The 18,239-nt window shown below is 56.9% G+C and overlaps 1 long non-coding RNA gene across 1 annotated transcript in view; it reads right to left on the bottom strand.

Moving 5' to 3' along the window:
• Positions 1–17,953, bottom strand: part of LOC140400000 (uncharacterized) — a 62,138-nt gene extending 44,185 nt beyond the window's left edge. Inside the window, exons 1-2 of the long non-coding RNA XR_011937952.1 lie at positions 16,937–17,953; positions 8,122–8,206 (exon numbers count right to left, since the gene is read on the bottom strand). This is a non-coding gene — a long non-coding RNA (uncharacterized lncRNA). The remainder of the gene's footprint in view (positions 1–8,121; positions 8,207–16,936) is intronic.
• Between the last annotated feature and the right edge of the window lie 286 nt (positions 17,954–18,239).

Raw genomic sequence — 18,239 nt, 5'->3', positions numbered from 1 at the left:
ACATCAGACACCATTTCCCTGGCCCTACACTCATCCCTAGAGCATCTCAAAAACAAGGACTCCTACATTAGACTCCTATTTATTGACTACAGCTCCGCCTTCAACACCATAATCCCAGCCAAGCTCATATCAAAGCTCCAAAACCTAGGACTTGGCTCCCCACTCTGCAACTGGATACTCTATTTTCTTACCAACAGACCACAATCAGTAAGAATGAACAACAACACCTCCTCCACAATAGTCCTCAACACCGGTGCCCCACAAGGCTGCGTACTTAGCACCCTACTCTACTCCCTGTAAACACACGACTGCGTGGTAAAACTTGGTTCCAACTCCATCTACAAGTTTGCTGATGACACGACCATAGTGGGCCGGATCTCGAATAACGGTGAGTCCGAATACAGGAGGGAGATAGAGAACATAGTGGAGTGGTGTAGCGACAACAAACTCTCCCTCAATGCCAGCAAAACTAAAGAGCTGGTAATTGACTTCAGGAAGCAAAGTACTGTACACACCCCTGTCAGCATCAACGGGGCCGAGGTGGAGATGGTTAGCAGTTTCAAATTCCTAGGGGTGCACATCTGCAGAAATCTGTCCTGGTCCACCCACGTCGACACTACCACCAAGAAAGCACAACAGCCCCTATACTTCCTCAGGAAACTAAGGAAATTCGGCATGTCCACATTGACTCTTACCAACTTTTACAGATGCACCATAGAAAGCATCCTATCAGGCTGCATCACAGCCTGGTATGGCAACTGCTCGGCCTAGGACCGCAAGAAACTTCAGAGAGTCGTGAACACCGCCCAGTCCATCACATGAACCTGCCTCCCATCCATTGACTCCATCTAAACCTCCCGCTGCCTGGGGAAAGCGGGCAGTATAATCAAAGATCCCTCCCACCCGGCTTACTCATTCTTCCAACTTCTTCCATCGGGCAGGAGATACAGAAGTCTGAGAACACGCACAAACAGACTCAAAAACAGCTTCTTCCCCACTGTCACCAGACTCCTAAACGACCCTCTTATGGACTGACCTCATTAACACTACACCCTGTATCCTTCATAAGATGCCAGTGCTTATGTAGTTACATTGTATATGTTGTGTTGCCCAATTATGTATTTTCTTTTATTCCCTTTTCTTCTCATGTACTTAATGATCTGTTGAGCTGCTCGCAGAAAAATACTTTTCACTGTACCTCGGTACACGTGACAATAAACAAATCCAATCCAATCCAAGAGAGATGGGATGGACAAAGGGGGCAGAAGCCGAGTGGATGCACGCAGAGGAGACCCCCTCAAGGGGACCTCCCCCCGGGCCCTCACCAAGGCGGCTCTCCCAAGAAACACTCCAGCAGCCCAGTGGTGATAGCCACCTCCAGACGTGGAACCAACTACGGCAGCAATTCGGACTCACCAAAATATCCGACAAAGCCCCCATCTGCAATAACCACAGGTTCACACCAGCACTCACCGACGCCACCTTCAAAAGGTGGAGACAGGATGTGGGGGACATTGACAGTCAGGGACCGATACACTGACGGTAGGGTCACAACACTGGAAGAACTGACGCAGAGATTCCAACCAGCTAAAGGCAACAAACTCAGATACCTGCAGCGACAAAACTTCCTCGAGGAAGGAGACAAGGACATAACCACGACCACCATGACAGACACTATTGGAAGAGCTACTGGGCGCAGACATCCTAGGCAGAGGGAACTGTAGTGACATGTACGAACAACTGCTAGAGAGGACCGACACCGAACTGGACACGACAAGGAGGAAATGGGAAGACGACTTGGGGTTCGAAATAGGGTGGGGATTCTGGAACGACGCACTGCACAGGGTCAACTCTCCCTCCGAGGCTCAACCTAACGCAGCTAAAAGTGGTACACAGAGCCCACTTGACCAGAACCCGAATGATCAGGTTCTTCCCAGAGGTGCAGGATAGGTGTGACCCCTGCCAAGGAGGCCTGGCCAACCACGCCCACATGTTCTGGTCTTGCCCCAGACTTGGTGGGTACTGGACAGCCTTCTTCGAGGCAATGTCCAAAGTGTTAGGGATGAGAGTGAAGACATGCCCGAAAGTGGCAGTCTCTGGGGTATCAGACCAGCCAGATCTCTTCATGGGGAGGAGGGCGGATGCCTTTACCTCCCTGATCGGCTGCCGTAGAATTTTGCTCGGCTGGCGATCAGCAGCACCACCTAAAACTGCAGACTGGCTTCCCGGCCGATCGGAATTTCTCCAAATGGAGAATATCAAATTCACCATCCTTGGTCGGAAGAGCGCTTCCACAAAACATGGGAGCCATTCACCCGACTGCTCCGAGACCGGTTTGTGGCCAACACATGAATAAATAGCGAGTAGCCCGGGAGAAATAGCCAGGACGAGACAGAAAGAGGAAACCGAGGGAGGGGTGGGGGGGGAAGGTGATGTAACAAAAGCCAGCCAGCAAGAAAGAATGGGGGCAGCAGTGAAGGGGAGAAACGGGACAAAAAGGGGTAGCCAGAAGGGGGAAGAGAAGGAAACTAAAACGGGCGAGGGGGGGGGGTGTGCAGAGCACAGGGGAAGACGACAGGAGGAGCAACCACAGCACGGTGAGAGAACGCAAAGAAAACTGGGAAGGGGAAACGAACAATTGCCCAGTTAGATGATTAGTGAAAAGGAAAGAAGAGAGGGGAGGAAAGACCCCTCCTGTCTGGGTATATTTCCTGGAGCCTGTGTTTTGTTTTGTCAGGTATATACCTGTATCCACAACCTGGACAAAACTGTATTTTAAATCAATTATTAAAAAAAAGGAGACCATCGGGGCGGGGTGTCAGGGAGAGGGGAACTGGGCGGGGGGGTCAGGGAGAGGGGAGCTGGGCGGGGGGGGTCAGGGAGAGGGGAGCTGGGCGGGGGGGGGGAGGTGTCAGGGAGAGGGGAGCTGGGCGGGGGGGGGGAGGGGGGAGGGGAGCTGGGCGGGGGGGGGAGGGGGGAGGGGAGCTGGGCTGGGGGTGTCAGGGGGGAGGGGAGCTGGGCGGGGGGGTCAGGGAGAGGGGAGCTGGGCGGGGGGGGTTGTCAGGGAGAGGGGAGCTGGGCGGGGGGTGTCAGGGAGAGGGGAGCTGGGCGCGGGGGGGGGGTTAGGGAGAGGGGAGCTGGGCGGGGGGGGGGGTCAGGGAGAGGGGAGCTGGGCGGGGGGGGTCAGGGAGAGGGGAGCTGGGCGGGGGGGGTCAGGGAGAGGGGAGCTGGGGGGGGGGGAGGGGAGTTGGGCGGGGGGGGCGGGAGAGGGGAGCTGGGCGGGGGAGGGGAGCTGGGCGGGGGGGAGCTGGACGGGGGAGGTGGGTCAGGGAGAGGGGAGCTGGGCGGGGGGGGAGCTGGACGGGGGAGGGGGGTCAGGGAGAGGGGAGCTGGGCGGGGAGAGGGGAGCTGGGCCGGGGGGGGGGGGATCAGGGAGAGGGGAGTTGGGCGGGGGGAGGTTAGGGAGAGGGGAGCTGGACAGGGGGGGGGGGGCGGGGGTCAGGGAGAGGGGAGTTGGGCGGGGGAAGGGGAGCTGGGCGGGGGGGGGGGGTCAGGGAGAGGGGAGCTGGGTGGGGGGGGTCAGGGAGAGGGGAGCTGCGCAGGGGGGGGAGGGTCAGGGAGAGGGGAGTTGGGCGGGGGGGGGGGTTAGGGAGAGGGGAGCTGGACGGGGGGGGGGGTCAGGGAGAGGGGAGTTGGGCGGGGGGGTTAGGGAGAGGGGAGCTGGATGGGGGGGGTGGGGGGGTCAGGGAGAGGGGAGCTGGGGGGGGGGAGCTGGGCATGGGGGGTCAGGGAGAGGGGAGCTGGGTGGGGGGGGTCAGGGAGAGGGGAGCTGGGTGGGGGGGTCAGGGAGAGGGGAGCTGGGCGGGGGGGGTCAGGGAGAGGGTAGCTGGGCGGGGGGGGTTAGGGAGAGGGGAGCTGGGCGGGGGGGTCAGGGAGAGGGGAGCAAGGTGGGGGGGGTCAGGGAGAGGGGAGCTGGGTGGGGGGGTTCAGGGAGAGGGGAGCTGGGTGGGAGGGGGTCAGGGAGAGGGGAGCTGGGTGGGGGGGGGGTCAGGGAGAGGGGAGCTGGGCGGGGGGGGTCAGGGAGAGGGGAGCTGGGTGGGGGGGTCAGGGAGAGGGGAGCTGGGCGGGGGGGGGGGGTCAGTGGGAGGCGAGCTGGGTGGGGGGGGGGGGAATAGGGAGGATTGTTTGCTGAGCCAGATGGCGACAGTCTGTTATTAGAGACAGCGAAGAAGAAGCCTTTGTTTCTGGACAATAAATGAAAACGAACGGCAATTTTTTTTGTTTTTTGAAAGTGTGAAAACAGAGGGATGTGCGCAACAAGAAAGTGTGGAAACCAGTGGAGCTTCTAAACGATTGGAAGTGGTTCAAGCAGGGGAGTGCATAAATTAAATGAAAATCGCTTGTCACAAGTAGGCTTCAAGTGCAGTTACTGTGAAAAGCCCCTAGTCGCCACATTCCGGCGCCTGTTCGGGGAGGCTGGTACGGGTTTCGAACCGTGCTGCTGGCCTGCCTTGGTCTGCTTTAAAAACCAGCGATTTAGCCCAGTGTGCTAAACCAGCCCAGCAAATACACCCTTTATACGCTAAAGCAGAGGATGTATGAAGCAGGGGAGTGCGTAAAGCCGGGGAGTGCGTAAAGCCGGGGAGTGCGTAAAGCCGGGGAGTGCGTAAAGCCGGGGAGTGCGTAAAGCCGGGGAGTGCGTAAAGCCGGGGAGTGCGTAAAGCCGGGGAGCGCGTAAAGCCGGGGAGCGCGTAAAGCCGGGGAGCGCGTAAAGCCGGGGAGCGCGTAAAGCAGTGGAGCGCATAAAGCAGGGGAGCGCGTGAAGCAGGGGAGCGCGTAAAGCAGGGGAGCGCGGAATGCAGGGGAGTGCGTAAAGCAGGGGAGTGCGTAAAGCAGGGGAGTGCGTAAAGCAGTGGAGTGCGTAAAGCAGGGGAGTGCGTAAAGCAGGGGAGTGCGTAAAGCAGGGGAGTGCGTAAAGCAGGGGAGTGCGTAAAGCAGGGGAGTGCGTAAAGCAGGGGAGTGCGTAAAGCAGGGGAGTGCGTAAAGCAGTGGAGTGCGTAAAGCAGGGGAGTGTATAAAGCAGGGGAGTGCATCGAGCAGGGGGATGTATAGAGCAGGGGGATATACCAAGCGGGGGGGTGTGTGGAGGGATGGGTTGTGGAGGGGGGGGGGGGGGGTGGGAGGGGGGGGGACTGTGGGAGGGGGGGGTGAAGGGGGGGGGTGTGGAGGGGGAGGGGTGTGGAGGGGGAGTGTGTGGAGGGTGGGGTGGAGGGGGGTGTGTGGAGGGGGGTGTGGGGGGGGGGTGGAGGGGTGTGTGTGTGTGGGGGGGTGTGTGGGGCGGTTGGAGGGGGGGATGTGTGTGGAGGGGGGAGTATGGAGGGGGGGTGGAGGGGGTGGGGGTGTGTGGTTGGGGGGGGTTGTGGGGGGGTGTGGGGGGGTGGGGTGGGGTGTGTGTGGGGGGGTGGGGTGGGGTGTGTGTGGAGGGGGCATGTATGAAGCAAGGGTGTGTATGAAGCAGGGGGGTGTACAAAGCAGGGGGTTGTATAAAGCAGGGGGGTGTATAAAGCAGGGGGGTGTATAAAGCAGGGGGGTGTATAAAGCAGGGGGGTGTATAAAGCAGGGGCGTGTATAAAGCAGGGGGGTGTATCAAGCTGGGGGTGTATCAAGCTGGGGGGTGCATCAAGCAGGGGAGTGTATCAAGCAGGGGAGTGTATCAAGCAGGGGGGTGTATAAAGCAGGTGGTGTATAAAACAGGGGGGTGTATAAAGCAGGGGGGTGTATAAAGCAGGGGGGTGTATAAAGCAGGGGGGTGTATAAAGCAGGGGGGTGTATAAAGCAGGGGAGTGCATAAAGCAGGGGAGTGCATAAAGCAGGGGACTGTATAAAGCTGGGAACTGTCTAAAGCTGGGGAGTGTATGAAGTAGGGGACTGTATAAAGCTGGGGACGGTATAAAGCATGGGAGTGTAGAAAGCGGGGGGGAATAAAGCAGGGGGATGTACAAAGCAGGGGGGTGTATCAAGCAGGGGGGTGTATAAAGCAGGGGGGTGTATAAAGCAGGGGAGTGCATAAAGCAGGGGGATGTACAAAGCAGGGGAGTGTATAAAGTAGGGGGTTTATAAAGCAGGGGGGTGTATGAAGCAGGGGGGTGTATGAAGCAGGGGGGTGTATGAAGCAGGGGGGTGTATGAAGCAGGGGGGTGTATGAAGCAGGGGGGTGTATGAAGCAGGGGGTTATATGAAGCAGGGGGTTATATGAAGCAGGGGGTTATATGAAGCAGGGGGGTGTATGAAGCAGGGGGGTGTATGAAGCAGGGGGGTGTATGAAGCAGGGGGGTGTATGAAGCAGGGGAGTGGATAAAGCAGGGGGGTGGATAAAGCAGGGGGGTGCATAAAGCCGGGGAGTGCATAAAGCAGGGGAGTGCATAAAGCAGGGGCATGCATAAAGCAGGGGAGTGCATAAAGCAGGGGAGTGCATAAAGCAGGGGAGTGCATAAAGCAGGGGAGTGCATAAAGCAGGGGAGTGCATAAAGCAGGGGAGTGCATAAAGCAGGGGAGTGCATAAAGCAGGGGAGTGCATAAAGCAGGGGGATGTACAAAGCAGGGGGATGTACAAAGCTGGGGGGTGTATAAAGCAGGGGGATGTACAAAGCAGGGGAGTGTACGAAGCAGGGCGGTATATGAAGCAGGGGGGTGTATGAAGCCGGGGGGGGTATGAAGCCGGGGGGGGGTATGAAGCCGGGGGGTGTATGAAGCTGGGGGGTGTATGAAGCCGGGGGGTGTATGAAGCCGGGGGGTGTATGAAGCCGGGGGGTGTATGAAGCCGGGGGGGTGTATGAAGCCGGGGGGGTGTATGAAGCCGGGGGGGTGTATGAAGCCGGGGGGTGTATGAAGACGGGGGGTGTATGAAGCCGGGGGGTGTATAAAGCCGGGGAGCGTATAAAGCAGGGGGATGTACAAAGCAGGGGAGCGCATAAAGCAGGGGTATGTACAAAGTAGGGGAGTGTCTAAAGCAGGAGGAGTGTCTAAAGCAGGGGGAGTGTCTAAAGCAGGGGGAGTGTCTAAAGCTGGGGGAGTGTCTAAAGCTGCGGGATGTATCAAGCAGGGGGATGTATCAAGCAGGCGAGTGTGTCAAGCTGGGCGAGTGCATCAAGCAGGGGGATGCATCAAGCAGGGGGATGTATAAAGCAGGGGTGTGTGTGAATCAGGAGAGTGTATAAAGCAGGGGAGTGTGTGAAGCAGGGGGGGGGTGTAAAGCACGGGGGTGTATGAAGCCGGGGAGTGGAAAAGCAGGTGGATGTCTAAAGCAGGGTGGTGTATAAAGCAGGGGGTGAATAAAGCAGGGGGTGTTTAAAGCAGGGGAGTGTATAAAGCAGGGGGGTGTATAAAGCAGGGGAGTGTATAAAGCAGGGGAGTGTATAAAGCAGGGGGCTGTATGAAGCAGGGGAGTGTCTCAAGCCGGGGAGTGTATAAAGCAGGGGGATGTAAACCAGGGGATTGTGTAAATCAGGGGATTGCTTCACAGTGCCAGGTTCCAAGGTTTGATTCCCGCTTGGGTTGCTGCCTGTGCAGAGTCTGCACGTTTTCCCTGTGTCTGTGTGGGTTTCCTCCGGATGCTCCGGGTTCCTCCCACAAGTCCCGAAAGACATGCTTGTTATGTGAATTGGACATTCCCCCAATATCTTGTTTTCTGACTTGTCTCAGTAGAAACTTACGAATAATTCTGTATTTTTAAATCAGCTGTACTATCTGACTTTTTACTTGCACCAAAGGTTCACAACTTGTGAGGTTAAAGTGTTTCTGATACATTTTAATCCAACAAAGTTACAAAAAAGTGCAAATGGCTACTTACACATTGCTGAATCTGTACCAAATTAATTCTATACTGATTACTTTACGAAAAGCTATTATCACAACAAGTTGATCCAACGTTCCATGATATGGCGGGGGGGGGGGGTGAATTGTGGAAAATTACCCCACCTGCCCTCTCGTGTAACACTGTTGGATTGGACATGTTTATCTGGGACTTGAGGTCAATGTGAGTGTGACTGCTTCTGTTCTCTGCGACGGTGGAGATGATGTTGTGTCTGTGTCTCTGCAATGTTGGATTAATATTGTACTTACTGTCAGTTAGAAGGAGACGGCGACACATACATTTTGCTGAGGAATCATCATCTTGTTCTTGGAACTAATTTCTTCATCTGTTGAACTAGGGGGAAGAAAGCATATCTCTTGTAAATCAGGGTCAGATGAGGCCAATGATAGATCAGTCTATTCTTTCAACTGATAATCACAGAATTTATAGTTCAGAAGGAGGCCATTCGGTTCATCGAGCCCATCTTTGTAAAGAGCGTTCCACGCCTCCACCCTTACCCAGTAACCCCACCTAACCATGTGAAATGAAATGAAAATCGCTTCTTGTCACAAGTCGGCTTCAAATGAAGTTACTGTGAAAAGCCCCAAGTCGCCACATTCACGTTGCTGAGGAATCATCATCTTGGAACTCATCTCTTCATCTGTTGAACTGGGCGGAAGATAACATATCTCTTGTAAATCAGGATCAGATGAGGCCAATGATAGATCAATCTATTCTTTCAACTGATAATCAGTAAAGTAAAGAAAATACTCTCCAAATCCTAACCCAGAATCAGACAATAAGCCAGGCCCAGAAAGAGCTCTCCATTCCCCCCGCTCACTCCAAGTCCCGGAACAAGATCGTGCTCCACTGCGCCTCTTGCAAACAGCCCCCGATTCTCCCTGAACTCCCCCCGAGTCAGTAATGATCTCTGAGCCTCTTTGCTCACACTCGCAAATGGATGTGCTGCTGCAATGAGAACGCTGTTCCTGGGCTGGAGGGGCTGCACATGCGCTCTCACCTTCAGTGACGACAGGCAGGGGGCGGGGTTACGCCGGGCGTGCGCAGATCCCCGCAGCAATTGCGCATTGAGAATCAAGGGGAATATTCCCCATTTCACTGTCATCACATATAGAGCAAAACCTCCTATAGAGCCCGTGTTGGGGCAGTGTGTGTGTGGGGTTTTTTCGGGTTTAACAACTGTCATAATATTTTTGTGTTGTTTTTTTTTCTTGTGTTTTTTTCCCTTGTGAGTGATGACCTGCTGCATTTATCTCCACGCAGCAGGATTAAAACCCTGCATCCACCGACTATTCTGGAGTGATGCACGGCGTGACAACGAAAGTAAAAATACAAAAACTAACTGAGGGACAAAAGCAAACCGGGGGGTGCTCCAAAAAGAAAGCAACTGGAGCAGAGCCCAAAAAGGAATCAGAAAGGAAACGGAATCGGAACAAAACCCGTTAAATTAAAGTGTGAAAATCAGGGTGGATGGGGCAGTCCAACCCCTACGGCAGCCACCGAGCACGGAAGGCCTCAAGTGTGCTCGTGGTCACCACAAGCTCCCACTCCAGGGACACCCGGCCGCGAACGAGGCTGTCGGAGGAGGGGCAGACAGTCAGGCCGGACGACCCCCTCGGTCGCCCGCTGCCTGGACCTATTAATGGCAAGTGTGGCCAGGCCCAGGAGCAGGTTCACAAGGAGGTCGTCCGCCTTCCCCGCTTCCCCACCTTCCCACACCAGATGTCCATAGATCAGGAGCGTGGGGCTTAAGTGCAAAGAAAACCTCAACAAGAATATCGTCAAAAAACTAAAAAAGGAATGCAGCCTAAGAGAGATAACAAACACATGCTCCACAGACTCCACCAGGCCGCAAAAGTGGCAGGTCTCTGGGGAGGCCGTGTGGTGATTTAACCTACGGTTGCACGACACTGCCTTGTGCAGCACCCTCCATCCCAGGTCCCCAAGTCTTATAGGGAAGACGCCTCCGTAGAGGGAACTCCAGTTGGGACCTCCGCTGCCGGACTGCAGCAAGGCACGCCAAGCCATGTCCGGATGGCGGGCGAGGGCAAGGAGGTGGAAGGTGTGCAGCAGCAGGCCATACAGGAAACACATCTGCGCGGTACGAAAAGGCACGGGGGGTGTCTACATGAAGCGACTGGGGTTGTGGGGTACCGGCGCCCGGAAGGGGTTCAGGGTCCTGGGACCAACGTGGCATTCCATCCGAGCAGGGGTCCGCTCAGACGGAATGCCACCGCACAACTGCGCCGTCTCGAGTCCAAGGGGCCGAGCACGACCATTTTGAGGCCTCGGATGGCTTTGGCCGCGTGCTGGATGGATACAGCACCGCGCTCGGTGAGCTCGTAGGGCGTCATCCAGTCCACTCCTCTGCCACCCTGCATGTCCCCGATCCTGGTCACCCCGACATCCACAACCCTCCGCTCCGCCAGCCACCGTAATGGATATTGGCTGAGGTGCGGATTCCTGAGCAGCGGCTCCCTTACGAGAGCCACTACTCCTGACAGCGGAGAGCTGTGGCATGTGGGGACTTGGTCCAGACTTTGAGATGGTCCTGGTACAAGACGGGCAGCGCCAACAAAGAATTCTGAAGACCTTGCTGGTCAACGTCATAGTTCAGGCCGTGCACCTGGCAGAAGAAATATGTCGCCTGTTCCTGACTTTGAGAAGATCCTGGTACAAGACAGGCAGCGTCAACAAAGAATTCTGAAGACCTTGCTGGTCAACGAACAGGAGCTGCACATCGTAGTTCAGACCGTGCACCTGGGGGAAGAAATACTTCGCCCGGGTACACCATCGTGGAGGATGCTCAACGTCCAGGTATCGCTGCAGAGTCTGAAGGCGTAAAGTCGTGATCTGGATGCGAAGGCACACCAGCGCCTGACCGCCCTCCGCAAGCGGGAGACTGCAGACCTCCTCAGCGACCCAGTGCAATCCATTGTCCCAGAAGAACCGAATCAGAGTTCTCTGGATGCCTGTGACAAAGTCAGGGGGAGGGGTCAAAGTGACCAGCCGGTACCACAACATGGAGGCTATCAGCTGGTTTATGATGAGAACTCGACCCCTGTAGGACATCACTCTGAGCAGTCCTGTCCAGCGTCCCAGGCGAGCGGTGACCTTGGTCGCCAACTCCTGCCAGTTCGCCGGCCAGGCTTCCTCTGCCGGGCAAAGATAGACTCCCAAGTCGAGGATGTTGGTCCAAGTAGATGTTGGACCGGCGCCAGCTGAAGGCCTGAGCTCCTCTGGGAGGGGGTCCATCTGCCATGGACCGACCAGGAGTCCGGAACATTTTAGCCCGGTTGGTCCCAGCAGAAGATGCGGCGGAGTACACAGCCTGGCACTCTCGCATCCTCCGCAGGTCACCGGGGTAAATGAACATGAGCAGCACATCATCAGCGTAAGCCAAAACGACCACCGTCATGCCCAACTCACGCAAAACCAGCCCCGACAACCTCCTCTGCAGGAGGCGCAGGAAAGGCTCCACGCAGAGAGAATAAAGTTGAACGGGCAAGGGGCAGCCCTGACGCACACCTCTCCCAAAGCGAAGGGGCGCCATCAGGGACAGGTTAACCTTAATCAGACACTCCAAGGCAGCGTACAGTAATCGGATCCGGGCGACAAAGTGCGTCCTGAACCAGAAGGCTCGCAGAGTCCCGAGCAAATACTCGTGCCCCACCCTGTCGAACGCCCTCTCCTGGTCAAGAGACCGGAAGGCGCTCAACATCCCAGTCGTCTGGGAATGATGGATGTCCCGGACCGGATGGATATTATGGTAAATGGTGCGGTCCAGGACGGTGTGGGACTGTCAGGGTGGATCATGGTAAATGGTGCGGTCTGGGACGGTGTAGGACTGTCAGGGTGGATCATGGTAAATGGTGCGGTCCGGGACGATGTGGGACTGTCAGGGTGGATCATGGTAAATGGTGCGGTGTGGGGCTGTCAGGGTGGATCATGGTAAATGGTGCGGTCCGGGACGGTGTGGGACTGTCAGGGTGGATCATGGTAAATGGTGCGGTCCGGGACGATGTGGGACTGTCAGGGTGGATCATGGTAAATGGTGCGGTCCGGGACGGTGTGGGACTGTCAGGGTGGATCATGGTAAATGGTGCGGTCCGGGACGGTGTAGGACTGTCAGGGTGGATCATGGTACATGGTGCGGTCCGGGACGATGTGGGACTGTCAGGGTGGATCATGGTAAATGGTGCGGTGTGGGGCTGTCAGGGTGGATCATGGTAAATGGTGCGGTCCGGGACGGTGTGGGACTGTCAGGGTGGATCATGGTAAATGGTGCGCTCCGGGACGGTGTGGGACTGTCAGGGTGGATCATGGTAAATGGTGCGCTCCGGGACGGTGTGGGACTGTCAGGGTGGATCATGGTAAATGGTGCGGTCCGGGACGGTGTAGGACTGTCAGGGTGGATCATGGTACATGGTGCGGTCCGGGACGATGTTGGACTGTCAGGGTGGATCATGGTAAATGGTGCGCTCCGGGACGGTGTGGGACTGTCAGGGTGGATCATGGTAAATGGTGCGGTCCGGGACGGTGTAGGACTGTCAGGGTGGATCATGGTACATGGTGCGGTCCGGGACGATGTTGGACTGTCAGGGTGGATCATGGTAAATGGTGCGGTGTGGGGCTGTCAGGGTGGATCATAGTAAATGGTGCGGTCCGGGACGGTGTGGGACTGTCAGGGTGGATCATGGTAAATGGTGCGCTCCGGGACGATGTGGGACTGTCAGGGTGGATCATGGTAAATGGTGCGGTCCGGGACGGTGTGGGACTATCAGGGTGGATCATGGTAAATGGTGCGGTCCGGGACGGTGTGGGACTGTCAGGGTGGATCATGGTAAATGGTGCGGTCCGGGACTGTGTGGGACTGTCAGGGTGGATCATGGTAAATGGTGCGGTCCGGGACGGTGTAGGACTGTCGGGGTGGATCATGTGGTCCAGCACAGGGGCAAGGTGCAAAGACATGACCGTGGCAATTATTTTGTAGTCCGTGCTGAGGAGGGAGACCGCTCGCCTGTTTTGAGTCGGCGGAAATCCCCTTTCTTGGGCAGCAGGGCAATAACGGCCCTGCGCCACGAAAGGGGCATCTCCCCGGTCACGATACATTCCCCAGGACCCCCGCGTAGTCGCTCCCCAGGACGTCCCAGCATGCACTGAAGAACTCCATGGTCAGCCCGTCCAGCCCTGGGGTCTTGCTGTCGAGGGCGCCGGTCTTGATGATTGACGGTTTGGTCGAGACCCCGACGCTCTCCGGGCCGACCTGCAGCATCTTCCCACAGAACTCTGCAAGCGTCCTCGCTGCACGGATCTGCAGTAAAGAGGTCAGAACAAAAGTCCCTGATTAGGGTCCTGACCCCCTCCGGATCCGAGAAGAGGGACCGTCGTCGGCCGACTGGCCCTGCATCCTCTTTCCAGCGAGTAGAAGGGGGAGCCACGGTCCATGTCTGTCAGGAGACGGATCCGTGACCTCACATACACGCCGTGGGACCCGACAAGTTGCAGGTCCCGCAGCACGCCCGTCTTCTCCCTGTACAGCAGCCCCAGGCCCGGGTCCTCATCCGACTGAGCGAGACGTGACTCCAGATGGAAGACTTCTTCAGCCAATTTGGCGATCGTGGATTTCCGCCCTGGCATCGACCTCTTCGTGTACCCCTGACAGAAGGTGCGGATATGAGTCTTGCCCAAGTCCCACCATAGCCTCAAGGAGGGGAAGCCACCCTGCTTCTTTCTCCAGCCGGCCCAGAAATGGCGAAGCGATTCCAGGAACCTCTTGTCCTCCAGCAGCAGGTTGTTAAAGTGCCAGTACGCGGACCGTGCCTGAGCGAGGAGCTGGTTGAGCCCCGCCCACACCAGGTGTTCATCCGAGCACCACACCTGCTCCACAGGCCGTCTGAACGCTGGGCAAGTACGTCCTAGAAATGTAAAGACGGTCGATTCTGGACACTCCCAACAGAGGGCCCACAAATGTGTCCACCTGAGATTCAGGATGGAGAGTTCTCCAGGCGCCAACCAAGTCGAAGGACCTGACCAGTTCCCTTTACTTCATCACCGCCTGCGTGCTGCACTGGACGCTACCACGGTCCTTGTCCTGGAGGGTGCAATTGAAATCCCCTCCAAGGATGATGCACTCGCCCACAGGGATGGTGCCAAGAAGAGTGGACACTTTGTCAAAGAAAGTTGTTTGCTGCGGCCCGGCCAGGGAGCGTATACATTCACAAAGTGACGCACCACGTCCCCGTCGAGGACCGTTAAATGCAACAGACGGCCTGGCACTGGCTCCTTGACCCTCCAGCTCTCTGGCTGAAAATGGGAAATCATCAAGATAGCCACCCCGCCCGAACGTGGGGCCAAGTGACTCATGAAGACTCCCCCTTGCCACTCCAGGGTCCACTTAGCTTTGTCCCTCGGAATGGCGTGGGTTTCTTGCAGGAAGCACACCCCATACTTTGCGTCCCGGAGGACAGAGAAGCACTGGAAACGGTGATGCGCGTCCCTGCTGCCGTGGATGTTGAGTCTGGCTATGGTTACCTCCAAGTCAGTTGTAGCGTGTGTCCTTCACCAATCACCCATAACTCTGCTCAGAGGGAGTAGAGGGTTGTTGCCCCCTTCACTCCCTCAGGAGGCCCGTGAGGAACAGAACAGCTGCTCCCCCTGGTCCGAGTCGATCCCACCCCCAGGATCACCCTCAGGCGGGTTCCTCGCAGGCTCCCCACCCTCGATTCAGAGTCCGTGGCGTCACCGACCCCGCCGCCGATGCCGGGCCCTCGGAGAGACCCGGAAAGACCCCCGGGAACAGCTCCGGGATGGATTCTGGGCTCCTTCGCATCGTCTGCTTGGGCCTTGTGAGCAAGGAGCCTTCCTCCCCGTCGCCCGCCCACGACCCGAAGATATAGGGGCTCTGGTGGCTGCCGCCGGCCCCCAGCGGTGAACAAAAGGTAATTGGGGAGTAATGCAAGCATTGGGGGGGGTCTCGTCTGCGCCCGCCCCCAGGCCTCCCTGCTCGGGGGACGACGGCAGCTCGGTCGCCTCGGCGGCTGCTTTGGCCTTCTTTTTAACGGGGCTGGGTATCAGGGTGATGGAAATAAACACAGGAGATACTCAAACCCGCTCGCCTGGGGAGGGAGTAGCGAGATCCACCACGAGACCCCCCCCCCCCCCCCCAATGCTTGCATTACTCCCCAATTACCTTTTGTTCACCGCTGGGGGCCGGCGGCAGCCACCAGAGCCCCTATACCTTCGGGTCGTGGGCGGGCGACGGGGAGGAAGGCTCCCCGCTCACAAGGCCCAAGCAGACGATGCGAAGGAGCCCAGAATCCATCCCGGAGCTGTTCCCGGGGGTCTTTCCGGGTCTCTCCGAGGGCCCGGCCTCGGCTAGCTGATGTTGCTGCAGGGCCACCACTGCTGGAGGGCCCTCGGCAGCATCCCCCCCCACCCTCTGCAACAGCCCCCCCGCCCCCTCCGCATCGCCGAGCCCCTGGGACTGTGGTGGGGCCGGAACAGCATCCAGCTCGGGACTGTACACAGGGTCCCCACCGCCCTCCGGAGCCCGTGTGTTGGTCTCTCCAGACCCCTCATGTTGTTGTGAGGTGGTGGCAGCATCGCGAGGTGAGGCTGCAGCCTCTGTGTTGGTTGGGACGGGCACGGGGTCAGTACTCGTGATGGGGCCAAGATGTGGGTGGGCCCGGTCCGACCATCGCGCCGTCTTCCGTTTGGCCTTTTTAGGCTGCCAACAGCCGAGGTGTTGTCAGGGGCCGGCTGCTGGGCAGACAGAGGTGGTGGAGGAGAGGGGGGCAGTGCCAGCCATGGCCGGCCTGGAGATGTTGTTGGCAGTGGCCGTTAGGGTGGGGCAGTTCCGGCGAATATGCCCCAGCCCACTTCAGGCATGGCAGCGCATGCCATCCGCAGACCAGATCACTTTATGGTCCTTCCCTTGGTGGGGAGCCACAAATCCTCCCTCCATGACCTCCTCCCGGGTCAGGCAGACAAAACCCTGACGCCAGAAGGAGTATTCATGACAGAGGGAAGTGTCCCGCAGGCCAAGTGTCAGCGGCGCCACCCCGGACCTGACATCCCCCAGGAAGTTGAGATGGGGGAGGAGGAGCTCGGTGGGGAGGTAGAGCGGGACGTTTGAAGGAACGACACATTCGGCGGTGGCCTCCAGTGGGTCCACCGCCACGTGTGTCCCACCCACTGTGAGCCCCCTTTCCAGGACACGGTAGACCGCCTGCTCGGCCCGCAGGAAAAGCACGGCCTTACCGTACATCCTAGAAGCGGCTACGATGGCCAAAGGGCTGATGACCTCGGCCATCGCACGAGTGCACGCCTTGATGGCCATGGTTGGGTGGGCATAACATTTGACCCCAAGTTGCTGCGTTAGGAGGCGGAAGGGCGAGGAGGCTGTCTTCCCCGCATAGTGACTTGTCCACCGTGCCCCCGGCAGAGTGCAGGATGCCCCTGGGTTACTGGCCCTGGTACGGCATGGCCTTGTAACTGAGATCAGGGTACATGGGGAAGGACGTGGCACAACAACAGCAGGTGCCACAAGGGAAGGAGCTGCAGGGCAACAGCAGATAGTCACTGTAAGCGGGTCAGTGTTCTTCAGCCCTGGAGGGGCCGAAATCAATATCCCAAGCTGCCCCATACCCGCCACAGGGGGTGGAAATGGTGGGCGGACGGCGCTCTTCAGCACTGTGGGGGCCTGAAACAAAGTCCTTTTCTTAACAGCAGCCTCAAGCGGTCCCACTCCCACCTCAGGCAGAGGGGCGGGAGGACCAAAGGCAGGGTCTTCACCCCGGGAGGGGAAACAGCACCAGGCCCCATGTGGTCCCACCTCAGGCATTCTACCTCCGGATGAAGGGCGGGATTAATAAACATCAGTTAGTCCTGGTAAATGAAGGAAAAGTGGATGAACTGAATCAGCAGAATTTTACAGAGCAGTACTTTTAAACTGTTTTTACCTGCGATCATTTTAACCAACCGGCCATCCTTTGGGACCCATGCTGGCCAGCCTTTGGGACCCACACCAGCTGACCTCCGCGACCCACTATGTTCTCTTACCTTTAATCCAGCAGGTGAACTTGCTTGGTCCTTATGATCTCACTCCAATCAGGTTTAGAGGCGAGGGCAGTGCGTGTATCAGGTGCAGAGTTCAGCTGGTTCCTGTGTGCTGTCTTAATCCTTTTGAGGATGAAAAATCCAACCCTGAACATGTAGATCCTTGTGATGTGTAATAGCAAAAGAATGCTTGTTTTACTCCGTACTGGGTACTCCTCGGAGACGCTACGCTGGAACTCTGAAAACCTCATGGAGTTGTGCCGTATTTTTAATGTGCTGTCACAGGTAAGGTGCAGAAGCTCAGTTTGTACATTTGCAGTCAGCTATAAATCAGTAAATTGAGTCTGGGGTCTCGAACTCAAAGGGAGTTTTCACCAACTAATTCTCTCTCAAAATCTGAAACTTCTCCTCTGGAAAATAGCGATATAAACTGTTGATCAGCGCAGCCAGTCTATCGACAGTTCCCTTCCTAACCGTTTTCTTCGAGATGTCATTGCAGTGTGGGGAACATGTAGTAGGTTTGGCTTTCTACTCGCAGTTGCCTAACGTTCAATGACTTTTGGAAAGCATCAAATTCTTCACAGCGCCAAAAGCAATCATCCTCCTTCCCTGACAATTTGCGGTTCAGTGTGTTTAGAATTGAAAAGATGTCTGCAAGGTAAGACATAGAGAGCTTCCACGTTTCATCAGCAAACAAATCAGCCAGAGGGGATCCTGATTTGCATTGGCACAATTTATAAAGACATACCTTCAAATATCACCTTTATTCTGCTGTGTTCCTGTTTCCAGCTTCTTCTTAATGGGTTGTTGAGCAGAGGCCGTGGAGCTCACCCCAGCTCTGCTTTGTGTTGCTGTGGACTCTCCTCAGCGACTCTCTCCCACAGATTTAGATGTGTGATCCGGGCCTGTTTGTGTCTCTGACCCTCTCTTCCTTATTACAAAACCGTCCATTTTCAATTCTTCACAGCTGCCAGCTACAAAATGGAGGATCTGCTCTCTGGCGCCGCTTCAACCTGCTGTTGCTTCACAGAGGACAGCCCGGTGACGTCAGGAGGAGGCGGTCCGGCCCGCTGTGTACCGCGCCTGCGCACTGCCTGATCGGGCTGAGTGGGCACGCATGCGCGATATACCCGGCACCCGGGACAGTCCCTGGAGAGTGACGTGTTATTACCAGCAGAGAGAATGTGCTGCTGCCGGCAGAGGGAGGCTCAGAGTCAGAGCAATGTGTCAATTAGGGGAATCTGACAGGCCACAGAAGTTTGAGCAGTTGCTCTAATTGGGTACCTGAAACAACCAATCAGATGCT

The sequence above is a fragment of the Scyliorhinus torazame genome, chromosome 24 (genome assembly GCF_047496885.1).
Source record: "Scyliorhinus torazame isolate Kashiwa2021f chromosome 24, sScyTor2.1, whole genome shotgun sequence".
NCBI classification, from domain to species: Eukaryota; Metazoa; Chordata; class Chondrichthyes; order Carcharhiniformes; family Scyliorhinidae; genus Scyliorhinus; species Scyliorhinus torazame.
This window is presented reverse-complemented; position numbering and strand designations above follow the sequence as displayed.